Here is a 20,181-nt window from a genome sequence, read left to right as displayed (position 1 = left end):
ATAGGCAGTTGTTAGTGAGAGCCTTTATGTTTTGATTTCACATCAAGCCTTCATGATTTGGTGTGTATTTTGCATCAACAGCACATCTGATTTGCACCAGCCACGTTTCAAATGCTCCAGAGCCACGCATGGCTAGTGGCTACTGTATTGGACAGTCCTGTCCTAGGTCCTTCTCTGACCTCCACAGGTACCTTTGGAAACTGTCCCTGCCCAAATTCCTCTCCCCCAGTGTCACCGACGGGACTTGTGGCTTCCCTGCAGAAGTTCATCTGGTCCTCTGTTTCCCTGCAGCAGGAGTTTTTGTAACAAGCAGGACAGATTGTGATACAGGGAGATGGGAAGGCCCAGGAGGGTGAGGTGATGGGACAATTGGAAGAGACAGTCCTTCCCAAGGAGGGGGCTGGCCCCAGGGGTCCTGGAGCCAGGGCTCTGGGCACCATGAGACCTGGGCACTAAACCAGCTTAGAAGCTCCCCTCAGTCCACCCCACTCAACTCTGTGGCCTGAACAGAAACACCCTCATTACAAGAGCGCCCCACCTCTGTGGCCATTACTGACATTTGGTAATTATCACGTGGAAGGCCTGCGATTGTGCATGGGCTGCGCTCAGAGAAACGTCAAAAGGCCCAAGCCAGGCTTCAGCCTCCAGGGGTTGGGGTGGGTGTGGGAGGCAGTGTTGCCCGGGTTCTCCTGATGGCAGTAGTTCCTGGGCCTCCTAGAGAGGGTCAAGGTCAGGCCAGTGGTTCTGGAGCCACAGAGGACAGACAGGACAAGGAGGGCCCCTGTAAGCCTAGACTGGGACCTAGTGGGAAGCGCAGACGGGCCAGCTCACACACAGGGCTTTCCAGCACACCTGGGGATGACAGGCACCCATCACTCTCCCTTCACCCCCAGCTTCCAGATGTACCTCCTTTTTTTCTGAAAGGCAGTGGCTGGGGCCCAAAGTCTGCATTCAGACTGCCTGGGTTCAAATCCTGACTCTTCCACTCATTGTGTGAATCCAGCAATTACCTCTCTTAGCCTGGGTCCTCATCTGGGACTCCTTGCTGGGGTTTCTGAGCATTAAATGAGGCAATAATGTGAGGCTTAGCATCATGCCAGGCTACTATTATTATATTTTACTGGGGAGTGAGCTGGTTCCCCAGCCCTTCAGCTTGTCCAGGATAGAGGCTTCCCATTATTTTTTTCAATTAACACATTTTATGAGTTAAAAGCACAACATTAATGTAAATCTATGCTGATAGAGAACAATCTGAAATGCATCGTTAAGTTAAAAAAGGAAGTGCAGCTAGTATGTAATATGGACCAACATGGTGCCCTATGTGTGGCTTGTATTTGGAAAGGTAGAAAAGGCACTGTATTTTGTAAGAGGTGACTGGGGTAGGGATCTGGGGACAGGGTGCCAGAGAGTTGACTTCCCATTATCCAGTTCCTCATATTCCTGTTTTACTATGGATGTGTATTATAACTTTTTAGTTAAAAGTAAGCATTAACCCCCTCACACCTATCACAAATGGTTGCTGTGGAAAATGTCTGAATTCTGAAGGCAGCTCATGAAAACATAGTGCATTCCCCTGTGGAGTGTTTGAAGATCCAGGTCCCTAGTGGGAGAGAAGGCTTGTCTGATCCTAAGTTCATTTTCTGTGTTTCACCCTTTGCGCTTCTGTCAGGATATAAATTAGGCAAAAAGAAAATATCAAAGGGTCCATTCATATGTGTACATGTAACGTACATGGGGCCACTCACACATGTGTGTCCAACATGCCTGGGATCATCCACGCATGTTCATGTAACAGGCATGCACTCAACAAAGGAAGCATGTCACATGCTCACACGCATGTGCAATGTCAGCTACACATGCACCCCTCAAACAAACCACTCCACACCTACATATCAGCAGCAGAAGGTCTACCTCCACTTTACCCACCCACGTCCCAGTTCCCCAAAGCACTTTGCACCTACAACTACACACACACTCCAACAACCAAGCCTGTCTTCACACGCCCATCAACCAAAGCGCTTCACACACCCCCAGTAATCAAAGCATTCCATCCATGCACCAATACAGGGACACACACACACCAATAAACAAAGCACGTCACCACTATACACACCCCAAAGAGCTTTACTCCCCCAACCAAGTGCTTCATACCTAGCCCCCAGCAACCAAGATATTTCCTGCCGCCCCCCAGCCCAGCTCCCCACGCAGCCCCCAGCCCCCAGCGCGTGGGTTTGCTTTCTGCAGCAGCAGATACTTGAACACTAAAACACTAGGCTGCGACTTTCTTTTCAGATTAATGAGCAGAAAAAGATTGGAAGAAGGGGGGCTGAGAGTGGCGGGAGAGAGCAATTACACCCAAATCTTTTCTCTGTTGATTAGGGATTCCTTCTCCAGCCTGCTTTGGCTCTGGCTAAATCTTTTTCTAATGAGATGTGGCTTATCCAGATCAGAGCGCTGAGAAAAAAGTTGCAATTAACTTTAGGAAGAAAAGGAGTGAGTGAGAAAGAGAATGAAGTGCGGGGTGGGGTGGGGGCAGGGCCTGCGCGTGGGGGCAGGGACAATGGGGCAGACGGGGAGCCCAGCCAGGAAGGGCTTCCGGCAGGTGGAGGGACACAGGCCAGTCTCACCAGGACCTCCAGCCTCTCTGAGGCCACGGCTCCTGCCCCTTGGATTCCAGAGCTTAGGGAACTCCCAAGAGGCCTCCATGTGTCTGGGTCAGGCCTCAGGGCCTCTCTGGGCACAAGTAAGGCTGGAAGATGGCAGGTCTTCTTGGGTGGGGTCTGCCCACGCCAGAACACCCCCCCTCGGTGCTTCTCTCCCTTTTGCTTGCCCATCCTCAAGAAGACACGGGCCCTTGACCACCCGACAGGCCCCTAGGGCCCCACGTCAGGACAGCACCCACTCTTGTCTTAGGAGCTGCTGGGGTTGGGCTGCCCACTGGTGGGCAGGGGCCATGGTCCAGGAGGGGCCTGAGGTTCCAGAGCCACTGCTGGGATGGCCCAGGCCTGCCTCGCTCTTCCCACACAGTCCACCCGAGTGCACCTTCCCACAATGGGGCCCGAGCGTGGCCAAGCCACAGCTGCTGACCAGCTCCTCCCGGTGCCCAGCGTCTTCATCTGTAAGAAAAATCAAGGAGGAGGACAGAGCGGGCTCCACAGCCTCTGCCGGTCCTGACACCCCTCCATCAGGCACAGACGTGGCTTCTGCGTGTCCCCACTTGAGTCACCGAGCCTGTGTCCCCTGACTTCGTCTCTCTGTTTGCACATACACGGGAGACTTTTACCTTCCTGCAAGTTCTTATCCATGAGGAGACTGGGTTTGGCCCTATCTGGTCATCAACACCCAGCAATGCCTGACGGTCGCCTCCAACCTGGCACTCGTGTGGGCTCTGGGGTCTCAGGTCATAAGTGGACGTGGGTATGCCAGTGGAGCTGGGGACCCTGAGCTCGGACCAGCTGGAACTAGGTGAGGAGGGGTGGGTGGAAGGACAGTGGGTGCAGCCTTCGTCCTCTTGGGTCACACAGGCACACACACAGCCAGGTATGCTAAAGGGTCCAGGCAGGTCATCCAAGGCGGGACCCTCTACTCTCCTAGTCACGGCCTAGGTTTTTCCAATCCTCTGTCTTCCCAGGGTGACTGGGAAGGGCTTTTTATCGATGGCACTGCTGGTGACTCTGTTGGAGCCAGTGAAGCTGGGCCTCTGAATTTTGCTCCACCTGACGAGCTTGTCTGATGCCCAAAGAAGGGCCCCTGTGTGTGTGTGGCCACCCGCAGACACACAGCTCCCCCCGTGTCCCCACACTGGAGACACACAAGCTGAGGCCATTTTTCCTATGCCTGAGTTCCAAGAGTCCCAGAGTCCCCACCTTCAAGCCTTGAAGCCTGGTACCTGGGTCCCAGGCAGCCCTCCTCTCTGCCCCCCGCCCCCCCCGCCCTCTGCAGCACGAGCTCTGGGAGTCAATCCTGGCTTTCCTCCACCTCGGCCTGGCCATCGTCAATCCAATAAGCATGTGTTAGGAATACTAGCCCAAGTGCTAAGTTAGAAATTCCCCTTAAACATATAGCAAGGTCAGATGAAGGGGAAAAAAAATAGAAAAACAAAACACAAAACCCCGAAACAGAAATTGGACACAGAAGGGCAGATGTGGACTGAACAGGAAGTGCCGGCCCTGAGCTAAATGAAACAGCTGTCACCATTGTTCTGGACCCGGGACAGCCTCTGCAGGCTCCATGCGGCCCGGCTCAGAAAGCAGATGTTAATAATTACAGCACATGAAACGAAGGGCACAGGATTAGGCAAGTGACGAAAAAGAAATGGTACCAGTAGATTTATAACTCACTCAGGCAAATCTGCCTGGGTTGGGGTGGGGGGGTGGGCCAGGGGCAGAGGCCCCCTCAATCCCCTCCCTAGCTCTGCCTTTTGGCTCCCGGGATGGTCTCAGAATTGGGGGGTTGTTTAGGTTGTTTTACGGCGGAGGTCTCTCCTAGCTGCTGTCCCAGGGACCCCATGACTACAGGGCCACAGCCAACTGCCTCTAACCTACAGGAAACAGATACAATCCACAATATTCCGCCTCAGCGCCAAAAAGGGGATCTCAGGGCCAGCTAGTAGTTGGATGGCTTACTGGTGAGCAGAGACTTTGAATAACACGGGGCTCTGGCCCTACTGCGGGGTTCATGCTTTAAATCCAGCAGCGGACGTTCTTTGCAGTTCAAGTTGATTCAAGTTTTCAAGTGGGCCAGCGGCTCATGCCTTGGAGAAGGCCAGGTAGTGCTGGGAGAAGGCTGGGACCGTTGCAGAAAGGAAACGAGTCAAGTTTGGGGACTAATTACGTAAGCCGAAAAAGCAGAGTCTCCACATGTTTTCTGAACACTCCTCTGTGCTTTTCCACGTGAATGGTAAAAAGCAGAACACGACAACACAGTGACACCCACCAAAAAATCCTCCCCTCCCGCCGCCCGCCAGCAAGAACGTCTCTCAGAAAGGTTAGAAAGAAGGTAAGGCATGTGTTTACCATCTTTCTGCCTGATATGGAAACCATATGCTTAAATACACTAGCAAACATACTTAATATAACACTCTCTTTTATTAAATGTGGTTTTATAAACGCTCTCCCCAGCCAGGGCACCTCTGCGGAGCTGGAGGCTGGAGCTTGGCAGAATAATCTTCCCGCTGTTCCATCTATTGATACACATTTTTTTTGAAAATGAGTCTCGGACCCTTGGAAAATAGACTGGTTCTGATTATTATTGCAGGAGGGAAGGGGCGCACGAGGGCATCTTTTTTCCTCTGATAAATTAAAAGAACTGTAACGGGTGCGTTCTGCAACCTGCAAAAGGGCAGCGCCATCTGTGATTCATTTAGCAGCCCCTTACAGAAGATTTATTTGATTAATTCGGTCAGAAGAGAGAGAATATGGATTTTTCCTCTTCTCGGAAAGGCACATACACACACACGCTCCCACCCATGGGTAGATATCTTAGGAATGAAAAATGACTAATCATGTTATTGGAACCGGGGGACGTGGGGCCGGGTGGTGAGAGAGCGGGCACCCGCCCTGCCGATGGGAGGGCTGGCTTCAGAGTACATTTAATGTCCTCAGGCTCAACGCCACTGAGCGAGCCCAGAGAATAATGCCAGAAGGCTGGGTGGCTTGGATTAGGCGTGATTACTGGGTGCCAGGCACTGCCCTGAGCTCTTTGTATAATTATCTCACTGCTTGGTTCCAATGTCCTCACTGGGGGATCAGTGGGGGTGATATTATCGTCATCACTATCCAGACAACAAGACAGCTCCCTTCCCAGCATACCTCTGCTCAAAAATCTTTCACTTTTTTTTTTTTTTTTGGTACCAGGGATTGAACCCAGGGTGCTTAACCATCGAGCCACATCCCCAGCCTCTTTTTAAATATTTTATTTATTTAGAGAGAATTTTTAAATATTTCGGCGGACACACATCTTTGTTTGTACGTGGTGCTGAGGATGGAACCCGGGCCGCATGCAAACCAGGTGAGCGTGCTACTGCTTGAGCCACATCCCCAGCCCTAAATATTTTATTTAGAGACAGGGTCTTGCAGAGCTGCGTAGGGCCTTACTAAGTTGCGAAGGCTGGCTTTGAACTTGTGATCTTTCTGCTTCAGCCTCCCACACTGCTGGGATCACAGGCGTGCACCACCGTGCTCAGCTTTTTTCACTTTTTTTTTTTTTTAGATGGTATTTGGCTTTCCCTGTCTTCCTCACCTAAACGGGGCTCACGGTGTGTATTATTACCATGTCCGCTTTCTGATCTGTGGGTGTCAGTTCAGTGGTGACCACAGAATGCCTCTCTTTTAGGCTTGTTTCTGGTCTCCAGGACAGCTAGCCTCCCCAAACTTGGTGGTCTGTAACATGGCCCATCCCCTCAAACACCGTTCTTACTTCCTGGTGGATGGGTGCTCAAAGAAAGCAGCAAAACCAAGAGGAATTTTTAAATCATGCGAGATAAATACACATGGCAAGTAAATGTGCCCCTTCTCTCTATCCTTTGCCCAGAGCAGGCATTACTAATTGATCTCAGCTATCCTTCAACATCTTCTCAATACAGCCCCCCCCCCCCAGGTGGCCTCCACCAATAGGACAGCTTAGCACCTGAGCTGAAAGTTGGGAGCAGTTCCTTTTGGTTGAAACAGGAGGGAGAAACAGGAGCCTGGGGAGAAGTCAGCTACAAAACCAGGTAGGAAGTGGTTCCAAGCCTCCCTTCTCCCCCCCCCCCACCATTTTTTTTTTTTTTTTTTGTATCTACTCCAGTGAGGCGGGACCAAGCCAGGCACAGTGGGTCATGAACCTCTGGGTCTCTGCTCCCTTTCCCAGTAGATAGGCACCTAAGCTACTCGCAGACCTGGTAAAATCTTTCCCAGGGCAGAAGACTGAAGGTCTCTTTGTTATTTTAAAGTAATTAACCCCAAACCAAGATGGGGTGGGGCGGCTTGAGCCCATGACATGTTGCAGCCCAGGGTCCAAGAGTCTAGAAAGCAATGCACTTTTTCACCGAGGGAAACTCTGGGGTCAGCAGACACTCCCCACTCCTCACTGGCCTGACCACAGGAAATGCCAGGATCAAAGGCAACCGAGGCTCAATAGGCTTAAGGTATTGAGGGCTTGTCTAGCTGCGGCTGCTTTTTCTGCCAGGCAGCCTCTCTCCATGGAAAGAACAACAGGGATCTGAGAAAGGAAGAGGGAGTCTCACGTCCAGATTCCCCTCTGCAGCCCCTGTCCTGCTGACCCCGTCTGGGGCCTGGCGGTAACTGCTCCTCAGCCTGGGGCGGCTCTGGGGACTTGGGGCTCACTCCCTGAATGTCTGATTGGCAGGAATAAAGCCTGTCCACAGGGGAAGGGACACTGTGAGCCAGGGCTCTGGTCCTGCGAGCCAGAGGGTGAGTCTGAAACAGCACATTGCAAGGAAGGCATAGGTGGTCAGCTCACTGTCCAGGTTGCCTGGGGTGGGAGGGGACGGACCTGCTTGAAGCTTAGATGTGAGTGGGGGGGACCGTCCTCGCAGTGCCTGGGAGCGCAAGTTGCTCCTGCTGTTTCTGCCATCTCTGAGGAGGCTTGGAAACACTTCGCTTAAGCCTGATTTCTACAATCTTGTTTATACTCTGAATTTCTGCTTTTCATGAAGGAAAGTTCACTAACCAGATCCCACACTAGCTCCACACAGGCTCTTGAAAAGAGCACAAATATTGAGCTAGTGAGGTCCTAAAGAATGAAGGACTTTACAGGGATCAAATAATACCCCTTAAAGGGTTTTGTACACCCAACATCATTTGTTGACTAAAGATGTTTGTCTCGATAGCAGGAGTGGTTTTTCTAGAATGTTCCTGACTGAGGGGGTGATTGGATAGCTCAAAGAAGGAGCCAGATTGCAGGGGTGGTTGTGCCATTTTGGATTTCACTTGGGGATAAGGAGTGGACTTAAGGGTGGATGAGTTGTCCCTGCCAACGGGGAGTCACAATCGAACTCCGGAGCTAAGCCGATATTCACTAGCTATGTGACCTTGGGCAAACTAGAGAACCTCTCTGTGCTTCAGTGTCCTTATTGGTAAAGTAGGGGTAACCATAGCACCTATCTCCTAAGGTTGTTGTGAGGATTAAATGAGATGAAGCACTTAGAACAGGGACTGACACACAGTATCAGGAACCTATCATCTGCCCAGTGCCCACCCAGGACAAGTGGACACAGAAGGTGGAATATTCATACAAAGAGACTTTATTCACCCAGTGAAGTATCCACACATCCTCTAAGGTGCCGGATCTAGAAAGCATTACATTAAATGAAAGGGCCACATGCTGTCTAGTTCCGTTCAGATGGAAGATCTAGAACAGGCAACTTCACAGAGATACAAAGCAGATCAGCAGTCACTTAGGGCTGGTGGGCAAGGTGACAGCTAACAGCAGGGGGTTCCCTCTGAGGTGACAGAAGTGTTCTAAAATTGACCGTGGTGGGGGGTGCCGGTACCCAGTTCAGCACTGAAGAGCATCTATTGACACCCCAACTGGATGGACGGTGGACTCTGTGACAATCTGAATAAAGCCATTTTAAGATGAAACCACGATCTTCCTTTTGACAGTAACAGGGCGGTAGAGACTGATAACTGGAGAGTGCTTGTCCCACCTAGAGACCCTCAGAAGGGAAAACTCATGAGACACGCCTGGGGGGCCAAGCGCGGCCTCCGTGTCCCCATGTTCTGGAAGGGAAAGAAGTTCCTCCCTCCAAGGGCCGCTGGAAGGAAAGATGAGATAGTTCGCGAGAGCACTCGGCACACCCTAGGCACTCGGCAGGCAGAAGGGGACGTGATCACCATCCTGTTAGACTCCAGAGTTCACGTGGCTGGTGTCTGGGGGACAATCCTGTAGGAGAGTCGGGGAGTCACATAAGGAAGTGGTAACACCCACAAATCCAGCCTACAAGTCAGCCTAGGTCCTGGGTGACAGTAACAAGAAATTTGCAGTTTTCTAAGGTGCTTTCATTCTCACTTTTCATGAGGTTGCAAACACATCTACATCAAATGATAACTTGATTATTTTTTAAAACTTGGGGCATCTTTGATGGGAGGCTGGTGCAGACTTGGGAGGAATCCGTGTCTCCCTGCTCCCTGCCTTCCACCATCCTGTTTAGGATGAAGTGCTTACGACAAACAGCATTACAAAGGGCACTAGAGAACCAAGGGCTGACTGGACCCGACTCTGCCGCTCACTGACTGCGGGACTCAGGCAAAGAACTTCCCTGGAATCCGGTGTTTTCGGCTATAAAATGGGAAAACATGGGTGCCACCTCTGGGTGTCCTTCAAGCAAAACTCTTCAGCGTCTATGGCAGTGGACTGAATCTCACCAGTGGCCAGGGGAGCCAACCTGTCTGCTGTAGGCTGGGACCTGCCCCTTCTGTCCCAAGGGTCTGAGGTTCTAGAATCTCAGCTGGAAGCACACACTGGCTATTGCAGCCACCAGATTCTCCTCCCAAATCCTGTGCTCCAGAATCTGCGAATGTGACCTGGTGTAGAAATAGGACTTTGGAAGATGTGATCTAGTTATGATGTGATCCTTAGGATGGCCCCTAATCCAATGATCAGGCCCTCCTAAGGCAAGGGAGTTTGGAAGCAAAGACACATAGAGACACAGAGGGACATGCCATGTGTCAAGGGAGGCAGAGATGGGAACGAAGGTGCTACCAGTCTGGGAACACCAAGGATGGCCAATGCCTCCCAGTAGCGAGGGGAGGGATGGAGGACAGATTCTCCGGAAGGAACCAGCTTTGATCCTGAACTTCCAGCTAAGGATGTACCAGTCCTGGGCTGCAGGGTTGGTTGAGATTGTTCTGTAGATTCTTGAGCATTTTTTGCAATTTCTGAGTCTAATGGAGATGGTGGAGCTACTCCCAGCCGGGTCACTCGGGCTTCTGGGCACGCCACATTCCTTTGCAGTGATCTGAAATGATATCAGCTGCACACAGCGTTGCTCATTCTCCTGTGGGGCCCAGAGCTGCCCAGATGGCAGCACTGCAGCCAGAATTAACTTCTTGCAACAGCAAAGCAGTTAGTACACCATGAACGCTCAGCAGATAGACACTTTCAAACTGTGAAACCCACTGTAGGAAGAAACAAAGGGATCTTGGGGAAAGGAAAGCCTTTGCACTTGATTTATAAAACGCCTTTGATGGCACCTGTGCCAAGCTCTGTGCTTGGTGCTGGGAACAGTGATACACAGGGCAGGGAAGGTCCTTGCTCCCTTGGAGCTAATACACTCACTACAAGAGAAAGACAGTCCATGGGGACAAAAACATGTTCTTCTTAGGCACTTAATAAAGGGTACCAATATAAATGTCCCACAATAGGGTGCTGGTTTGGTGTATTTTAATATACCCACACCTTGGACCATTGTGCAGCCACCATAACCACAGTTATTGAAGAGCATCTATTGACAGAAATGTGCTCATGGTTCATTCATTCATTCACAAGTATTAGTTGAGCACCTATTTTGTTATGGCCCTGTCCTGGGCTCTGGAGACAGAACTAGGCACAGCTGAGACCCTGGACAGATTCTCTGCTGTTCTGAAATTTGTATCCTATCAGGGGTAACAACTACCAGCCTTATGGAAAAAGATCCAAATGGGAAAAGATCAGATGGAGGCAACAAATAGGGTGCCATGGCAGACTCCCAGGGAGACAGGAGGGAGCTGCTGGAGCAGGTGTCAGGGAAGGCTGCCTGGAGGAAGTGACCCCAAAGCTAAGACTGACCAAGAGGTGACTAGCAAGCAGTTGAGGAATTCCTACAAATGATCATCTCTCAAGGGACAAGTGAGGAATCAGGGGTCTGGATTCATGCTTAGCCATGGCAGGTCAGAGAGTGGTGGGTCCTGCAGGACCAACTGGCTTTTCTTTTTTAAATATTTATTATTTATTTGTAGTTGGACTCAATACCTTTATTTTATATATTTACTTTTATGTGGTGCTGAGGATGGAACCCAGGGCCTCTCACGTGCTAGGCAAGCGCTCTACCGCTGAGCCATAACCACAGCTCCCCAACTGGCTTTTCTTTAGCGCTATGGACGGGTACCCTGAGGTGCTGCAGTCTGTCTTGCATTTCTCAGGGGGTGGGTGGCAAAGCCAGGACGGAACCCTGGACCTGGGCTCCTTGGATGGTGCCCTTCCCAGGCTGTGTACCTGCCTCCCAGGAGATGTCCCCACCGAGTGAGTGCCTCTAGGGACATACAGAGGTGTCTCCGTGAGGAAGGTCTTACAGTGTGGATGCTGCTGCGCTCAGAGCCAGCAGGGAGACCCACACCCACACAGGAAAGCGGAGGCAGCAAAGCCAGGGAGCCAGGGTTCAGGGGGCTGCGCAGGAGGAGAGGCAGGCGGCTGGGCTGCAGGTGGAAGCCCTTCATTCCCCAGCGCCTTCTCAACCCTGTGTCTTTGGCCCCCAGGCCCTGGCACAGGATGGGGAGGTCCCGGCTGGAGCCCCAGGCCCCGCCATGCGCCCAGGTCGGGTGTCCAGGACCTCCAGAGAGGCCCCGCCCTCAGCACAGCCCAGTCCCTGCACTTCTGTTCCTTGTTGCTCCGCCGTCCCGCAGGCTTTGATCTGCGCCCCACTCGGCTTGGCCGCGCTCGAGGTCTCCTGCTGCGACGCCTCGGGACGGGTCTCCAGCTCCAGACTCTCCCTGTCTCTATCATAGTCCAGATCTGGCCTCCTGCTTGCTGCGCTGTCGCCACGGGACCCCTCTGGGGCCCAGGGGGGCGGGGACGAAAGAAAAAAGGTAGCTTTGGGCGAGTTGGGGGAGGGTTCTGCAGCCAGGGGCAGCCCCGTGACCCTCTGGGATGGCCATCGGGTCAGCAGGGGTCAGGAGTTTCAGCTCTGGGTGGGAAGAGCTGGTCAGGGCCAGTTTCTGCCATTTCTTCCCCGGAAGCCATGACCAAGCTCATAGAGCCACGTTGTGCCTCAGTTTGCTGATCTTTAACATGGAGATAAGAGCGGCCGCTTGATGGGAATCGCAGTGGTACGTGCGGGCACCCAGCTCCCGGCGACTGCGCAGGGCCGGGCTGTGTTTCATGCCTCCGTGGGCTTTGGGAGGGATCAGGGCCAGCCCTCAGGAGCAGAACGGCCGTGGTTCTCGGAGCCCTCTGCATGGTGGGACTCTACCTCCCCTTTCCCTGGTCCTCTCTTCTCCCACTGGCCCTTGGCCCAGGTGGGCTCTGCCAGCCTCAGAGGCTGAGCACCTGCTTCCTTCATCCCTGCCCAATCCCCCACCCTCTTTACGCTCCAGCTTCTCCTGTTTGCAAGGGGCCCATGGAGCTTGCAGACCTGCTCAGAGTCTTCCGTGGATCTCAGGGACTGCAGAGGACATAGCCACCTCCCCAGTCTTGACTGAAGACCCTCAGTAATCTGACCTTTGTCTTAACATCTCAGCCTTCTGGGGGCCTGGGAAGTCCAAGCCAGCGCTTGAAATGGGGTTCTACTGCACCTGAGCTGTGAAGTCTTGGCAAATGCACACGACGTGTCTGTACCTTGGTTTTCTGATTTATAAAATGGGGAAGATGATACTTGCCTTGTCGACTTCACGGGGTGCTTGAGGATCCACTGAGTGGAGCAGAGGGTGCTGTTTGTAATCTGGAAAGCGAATCACTGTTTCTGGATCATACAGTGGCTTCCTTTCTTGAGACCTTGGGCCACGATGTTCCCTCCCTGGGAGTGCCTGGTGACCCTCAGGTGCCACCGTCCAGGTAGGTATATCATTCAGAGCCCTGGAGGAATCGGCGTCTCTGGTGAAGTTGCCTATGTCCTCCACCAGAAGTGCTCCCTCCTGTACTGAGCTCCCCCCATTTCCAACACACCTCCTGTGTCTGCCCAGCTCCCTCCTTTGATGGGGGGCTCCTGGGGGTCAGGGCCACACTGGCCAGCGCTTCCCTTCCCACAGCACCTGGCCCTCCTCACCGCAGGTGATGGGGGGGGTGCTGCTAAAAGGATGGGCAAGGAGCTGGGAGGAACCAAAGGGGGGGAGTGAGGTGGCAGACTGCCCCCCAGGTCTGTGTGACCCTCCATATCTGTCAGACAGGCCAGTGTGTGACCTAAAAGTTGACACACAGCAGATCCAGAGTGCCTATAGGAGAGGGACCCAGGGGCAGAAACTTGATTGGCCGTCAGGGAGGGGGCTTGTGTGGACGCTGTGATACGGTACACACACACACACACACACACACACACACACTCACACACACACACTCACACACACACACACACACACACACACAAACAGCCCCCCCCACACACACACACAGGAGCGCACGTCTCCCTTGGGGACACAGGAACACGTGTGTGGGGTGCGTCCCACACCAGCCCAGGGAGTGGGGGTGAGTCATTATCCTGCTGGGGAGTCAGTGCCTTCCTGGGGTGGGGTGGGGGACGGGCTGGGGAGGTGACTCTGGGTGACCTGATACATTATCAGGGACTGAAGTACAAAGAGCCAAGGGCCCTGGGGTCGGCGGTGACCCCTGCGTTCCCTCTGGGTTCTGGGTGGGGCGCAGCCCTCCGGGTCACTCTCAGGGTGTCTGCTCTGCAGGAGCCCGGGCCACCCCGGGGATTCCTCCACACATTCCTCAGGCCATGCCGAACCTGAGTGTCGGGAAGCCTGATGTTTATCACTGTGTGGAGTTTTATCACGAGGCCATAGAAAGTTGTTTTTTTTTTTTTGATATCTCTTTGAAACAGATGTCAGCAAAAGCTCCCAGCACAGATCAAGGGCAGGTTAAGGGCTTTGAGATGGGTCTGAATGTCCCTTTAACATCGTTCAATCTAATACCCAAATAGACCTCGAGTCATTACCCTGTTTTTATAAGAAGCTCTGAACCAGATGTTCGGGAACTAATTAAGCATACAAATCAAACCCCGGGATCAGGTGGCGCTCTGTTTAAATATCTTAACCTTTTATGATTATCTTAATTTAGAGAAAATTCAAAACACATTCAGAAGTCTTAGAAAATGAACTAAGTAGGAATTTACTGGCCGGGGCTTTTCTTGATGTCAGGATCCTTTCTTTACCAGCCCAGCCCCGGTTCCTGGGGAAGTCCTGGGCGCTCCTTCCCAGCTCCCTGGGATCGGGGGCTTTGAGAAGGGGCCACACCTACTCACCTCCGCAGCAAGGCGGAGGCTTCTCTCAGCGGCAGCCCCCCACCTCCTGCGGCCACCCACCTGTCTACTGGAGCCAGCGGGAGGAAGAAGAGTAGGATCTGCACTTGGGGGTTTTATCTTCTTTTTAAATAAAATAAAACATGAAATTAGTAGGTGGGAAATATTCCTGCAGCCTGAGGTGTTTGGGGAGCTGTGGAAGGGAGCCCGGGCTGCGATGGGAACTGCCCAGGCCTGCTCCATGGTTGCATGTTGGCTGCAGGTGGCTAAGGGAGAAGAGCATAGGAGCTGCCCTCTTTCTTGATTCTGTTTCTTCTAGCAGTGGAAAGTGGGGCTTGAGGTTCCATCTTCTGCCCTCTTTAGGCAGAGGAGACGCTCAATCCAAAGGGCACACGTGAAATATATATACTTACCAAATCCAACTGTCTCGTGACAAATTCTTACAGTCTCTTAGCTGGACATGAGTCCACACATTTTTTTTACTGAGCACCTACTATATGCCAGCTCTATTCTAGGAATAGTCTGTAGGAGGACATTAAACTCCCCTCTGAATCAGGTGCCCAGTTAGTGTAGCAGGACTGGACTGGGTCTCTTTTCATTCTTAGGACAATTTAACTTTTACAACAGGGCTTCCAGACAAACTACAGGATGCCCGATCAAATATAAATTTCAGATAAAAAAATACATACTTCTTTACTTAAAGTATATCCCCAATATCACATGGGACATAATCATACCAAATAATGATTCATTATTTATCTAAAGTTCAAATTTAACTGGATGTCCTGTTTTTATTCATCAGATCTTACAATCTAACTTTAGAAAAAGATTAGAGTCCATGGGGATGGTGTCTCAGTCTTGGATGCTAAATACTAACCTTGCCTGGGTGACCTCCTTTAGATCTGACCGCCACTCCCCAAAGTAGGTTCCATTGCCATCCCCATTTTGCCCATGGGTGATCTCAAGCTCAGAGAGGTTAAGTGATCTGCTCAAGGTTGCCCAGCTGGACTTTTTAGCCCGGCTCTGCTGGACTTCAAAGCCTGGGCTGGTTTCATGGCACCCCCTGTGCAAAACCGATGGTTATCTTTCCAGAGTTCTCAGGTTCCCAGCTTGCCCTGGCTTCTCTCAACTTCTCCTCTTTTTCCACAAAGGTTCAAGGAGAGATTCACTCCGTCAGATCCATGTCACTGCCATAATGAAAACCTCCCAAGCCCACGCAGGACGAGATCTGTCGGGCCCTAATGAGAATGGTTCCGATTATGCAAAAAGCAACCTCATGGTTATTCTAATGTTACAAGTAAATATAAAACATTTAGAAATACTTGGCTTGGGAGTGTTTTTTTTTTTTTTTTCCCAAGTACAGATGTCTGACTCGCTGCCAGTTTGTTATTAAAAATGCTACGGTGGTTTGGGTACAAAGATTGCAGCAAAAATAAAAGCTGATGTCCTCTCAGCATTCGCTTTGACTTTGCGGGGAAGTCGGAGACGGGGAGGCAGGAGCAGATGGTGAATAACAGTGGCCCTAAAAGTGGGGACCCCCATGTTCAGGGCTCAGTCACTGCCCTGCCGAAAGCCCAGCCGGGGTCTCCCGTTGCCCCTCCAGTCCCGGGGGCTCCTGCTGGCCCACGTTCCTGGGCTTCCCGGTTCCCGACTCACCTGCACCTGCCCTTGCCCGGCTCTGCGTGGGGAGCGTCTCCCAGCTCCCCTCTGCCTGGCTCCTCTTGCCTTCATCCTCAGCCTCTCTGACTAACTCCTCTGGCATGGTTCTCCTGCTGTCCCTCTGTCCCCTCACTCTGCCGGCTTCCTTTCTTCCCCTCACGTTCCTCTGGGATGATCTTGGTCACTTTGGGTCTTTCTCACCAGTCAGTAAACCCTGGGGAGGCCTTTTCCTTCTCTGTTTGGTTCCTCCAACACCTAGAGCCAGGCTAGCCACATACTAGTTGTTCAAAAAAACATGTGCTGAACAAATGAGTCTATCAAAGCACCTGAAATCTTGCCCTGCCTCGTGCCCTCTGGGGCCACAGGCAGAAAGGAAAGTGGCAGGCTCTACAGAGTTTAATCAGCTCCTGGAAAACACTGGAACTTGAGAGAGTCCCAAACCTCTGTGAGTGACGGCGTAGAATCCTGCGGGAATTTCCAGGACAACATTGCGAACTGCAGCAAGGAAAACCCTTGGTTGCCACTGAGTGTAGGAGGAGGAGTGCAAAACAAGATCCAGGAGTTCCGATGCACCGGCATGATATTGTCACCCTGAACAGTGACTTTGATGTCACTGAGGAGTCTGGGAGTGTGGGCACAGAGGTGCTTCTTAGCCCTGCATTCGGGGTCCTTCCCACTGGTGCCTCTCCCTCCCCTCCCGGATTCCTGCTCACCCTGTCTTTGTGCAGCCTGCCCACCCTGGTCCTGAAGGGCTCGCCGTGTGCCCCATCCTTCATGCTTCCCCTGCCGGCCTCTGTGTCTGGCCGTGTATCTTCCCCTGTCCTTGCATGTCGGACCTAGCCAGCCTCACAGCCAGGCTGGCACTCCATGTCCCCCCAGACCCCATCACAGCCACCCCAGTCTGGCCGCCCCCTCTTCTCTGGGCATTTTTGCCTTTTCCTTCTCACCGTCTTCCTGATATCAAGCCTGACTTCAAGCTGCTTCCCGGCAGGAACTGTGCCTCACTTTTGTGTCTTCTGCTGCCCTCGGCACAGTTGATTTTTGTGAATGAATGATGAGGATGTTGCTTAGGACATGCCACCTTGGTCAATATGGGCAATAACAATTGCCCACGTAGTGTGCGATTGCTGCGGCTGGACAGAGTCCATAACTTCACCTCCCCCTCCCCAAGATGGGAAGTGACGTGGCTCATGGACTGGGCAATCCAAGCCAGTGTCCCCACCACCCCACGTCTCCAGATAAAAGGCCCCATAAACAAAAAATCCAGAAAACAGCCTGAACCTTCCCTGTTCCACTCACATGTTTCCTGTTGGGTGGCCAGAAGCCTGAAACAGCTGAATTCCTGGGCGCTCTACAAACCTCTCCCATCCCCAACTTCTTCAAATGTTTTATTCCAAAACTTGGTCCAAGCAAAAAAAAAAAGTCCCTTCATAAACTCAAGTGCTAACACTGAACACATGAGCCGGAGAGCCAGAGATCCAAGTGGAAACAAACGCCCAGTTCTTGCTAGGTGAGTATCGTCGAACGTGTGAGCAGGCAGATGGGTTTATCTCAAGTGGGTTCTTGCAGAGGATGCCTCTCACCAGGGATCCCAAGCGCTTGCAAAAGACAGCAACTGCTTTTGGAGAATCACATGCTCAGCAAGCAAGGATCCCTCCTTTCAGCCTGATCTAGGAGATGTGGAGGGTTCTGCAGGCAATGTGGCTTAAAATGAAGCCCAGTGCAAGCTTTTGATCTATACAGGATAGTATGTGCTCATGCATCACTGAGCCGGCGGGCTAAATTTAAACAGTCCCTTCATGGACAGAATCTGGATTCATTACTTTGTTTTGGGACACACGGGTCATTTGAGTTTCTACATATAGGACACAGAGGTGGGAGCAACAGGAACAGTTTTTGTCAGGCTAACACCGTGTGTCTTAGCTGCGACAGGATCATCGTCCTATGTCGAAAGTGATTGCTGTTGGAGAGAGCCAGCGGGCTGGTAGAAAGGTTTCCCCGAGCTCACAAAGGACTGCAACAGGAGGAAACACTCCATCACCAGGAAGTGACACTAATATATTCTATTAGATTTGCTTATCATGTTAAAGAGTGTATTAAAAGAAAATGTTTGGAAAAGGGATGCCCTAACGTGGGATGATGGATGGAGAATTCCTAATTTGGAAAAAATGTGCTAAGAGGACATGATGGATGTGAGTGACCTACTTTATTTTATAAGAAAGTCTGAGTTGCCTGGGGCCCATTGGTACACATATTTGGAAAAAGTTGTTTTTTTTTCCACATTAAGTTTTTATTAACATTTTCAAAAGAGCGAAAACACCATAGAAGGATATAAGTTTTGACTCGTCAACGCAGATGTGTTTGTAATCATTTGCTGTTTGGGAAAACGTGTCCCCTTGCTCGAAGTACTTCTAAATGAGGAGTGTCTTGCCAGGGGATCACCTGATGGGGGGAACAACGTGACATCCTTTCCGTTGATAAAAAGTGACAGGGAAAGGGTGTTTCTATTGAAAGCCCAAATGGATCCTCTGCCACATGTAAGTAGTGACCTCTTACAGTGGTGAACACCTCCTGGAGGCCCTGCCCTTCTGCTGCAAGGGGCAAAGGATCGAGGCTGAGTTAACCATTCTCGTTCCACCCTAGATGATGGAGCACAACGCTGAGAATCCCCGACATGAGTCAGGAACTCTGGGGTTTGTCTAGGCAGCAGAAGGGACTGCCAGGGTTCTCCAGGGGACTGGTGGCAGACAATACTCCATCACCACTGTAACGATGTTGTCAGAACCTAAGAAATACCGGTGGTGTCACGTTTACTGCAGCAAGTGGGATGGAAGGGGAGAAGAGTGCCAATTTGTCACAAATTGGATTGCTACATATCTGGTTCTAGAAATTCTTTAGGAGATACAATTAAAAATAGTTACCAAGATTCAGCCAATAAATTGTTCACTATAGAACTATTTATAATAATAATAAATAATAATAAGAGATAGACTCAATCTAAATGTCTGAAGCTGGGGGACTGCTTAAATAAATTCAAACATTTAATGCAGCCATTAAAATGATAATGTAGAAGAAGAATGTGGAAAAACCTTTAAAGCATCGTATTAAGTAGGAAAAGTGGGTTATAAATATTAGGCATGTTATAATGCTCTTTGAAAAACTTATGTAGGTTTACTGCAGCAGTTAGATGTAAAATGTTGTATATATTATGATTGACTTTTATAGTATATATGTGTGTACATACAGATTTTGATGAAGGACACTTCACAGTTAGAAGTGACTGTGAAGAGTAGGTTTTATAAGCACTCTTTCATTTCTTTCCTTCTGAATGTTTGCATTTTCTACATAAGACATGCTTTACTTGGGTAATAAGTAAATCAGTTTCAATGGAAAATCTAAGAGATGCAACTGGTTACTTAGTAGAAATAATCAAGAGAGCTTGCAAGGATTCCCAGACACAAACTAAATGGTTTTCTCATACAATAATACGAACTTAGAGATACAAAATGGAAAATTACTCCATTCCCAATAGTAAAACCAAAGCCTAAATCATTCACAAAACCGAAAATACACTGACTCATTCATGCAAGACGCATCTAAGACCTATTTAGAACCGAATAATGAAACATATCAAAGAAACTCTAAACAAATTACTGTTTCTGGTTAGGAAACCAAATATTGTGAAGGTTTCAATTCTCTCCCAAATTTGTTTATAACTTTTAGACAATTTCAGGGAAGTTTCTGATTAAGATAGCTGGCAAGTAGATTTTAGACATTATCTCAGAGCAGAGACATAAAAACAATTTTTTTTCTGAAAGAAAAAAAAACGAGAGAGAGGAAGTTTACCCTCTTGGGTTTTAAAAGATACTACAAAGTGAAAGTGATTAAGCAGTGGATAATCTAGGGATACCAAACAAATAATGAGTAAAATGGAATGCAGAATAGAATAAACTAGATTAATGGAATAAAACATGGGCACCTACCATTTGATAAAGATTTAATTTCTTGTCAATTAAGAAAGGCTCAATTGTTCCATAAATTATTTTGAAATAATTAGTTACTCATTTGGAGGAAAATAGAGGGTTTTTTTTTTTGTTTGTTTTTACTTCATGCCTCATTCATAGGAAAAAAATGCCAAATGTATCAGATACATGGTTAAAAATTATAACAGTTATAAAGGAGGCTAAAGAATAATCATTTCATATTGGAGGATGAGAAAGACCTTTCTTGAAAAAAGACAAATCTCAGAATGCATAAGGGGAAAATTAACAATTCGACCTGCAAAAATATTTAAATATTTGAAAAAGGAAATACATACTATAATTAAAGAGTAAATTAGGAAGGAAATGCAAGCAATAGATGAGGGTCTT

At 50.1% G+C, this 20,181-nt stretch overlaps 2 long non-coding RNA genes across 5 annotated transcripts in view; one reads left to right on the top strand and one right to left on the bottom strand.

The window, feature by feature from the left end:
* Positions 1 to 20,181, bottom strand: part of LOC120885416 (uncharacterized) — a 45,196-nt gene that overhangs the window by 6,618 nt on the left and 18,397 nt on the right. The gene's annotated exons all lie outside the window — the stretch shown is intronic.
* LOC144376200 (uncharacterized) lies at positions 11,505 to 15,473 on the top strand. The gene is made up of 2 exons (XR_013436423.1): positions 11,505 to 12,750; positions 15,304 to 15,473. It is a non-coding gene; the product is annotated as an uncharacterized LOC144376200 (long non-coding RNA).

The sequence above is a fragment of the Ictidomys tridecemlineatus genome, chromosome 1, assembly GCF_052094955.1.
Source record: "Ictidomys tridecemlineatus isolate mIctTri1 chromosome 1, mIctTri1.hap1, whole genome shotgun sequence".
NCBI classification, from domain to species: Eukaryota; Metazoa; Chordata; class Mammalia; order Rodentia; family Sciuridae; genus Ictidomys; species Ictidomys tridecemlineatus.
This window is presented reverse-complemented; position numbering and strand designations above follow the sequence as displayed.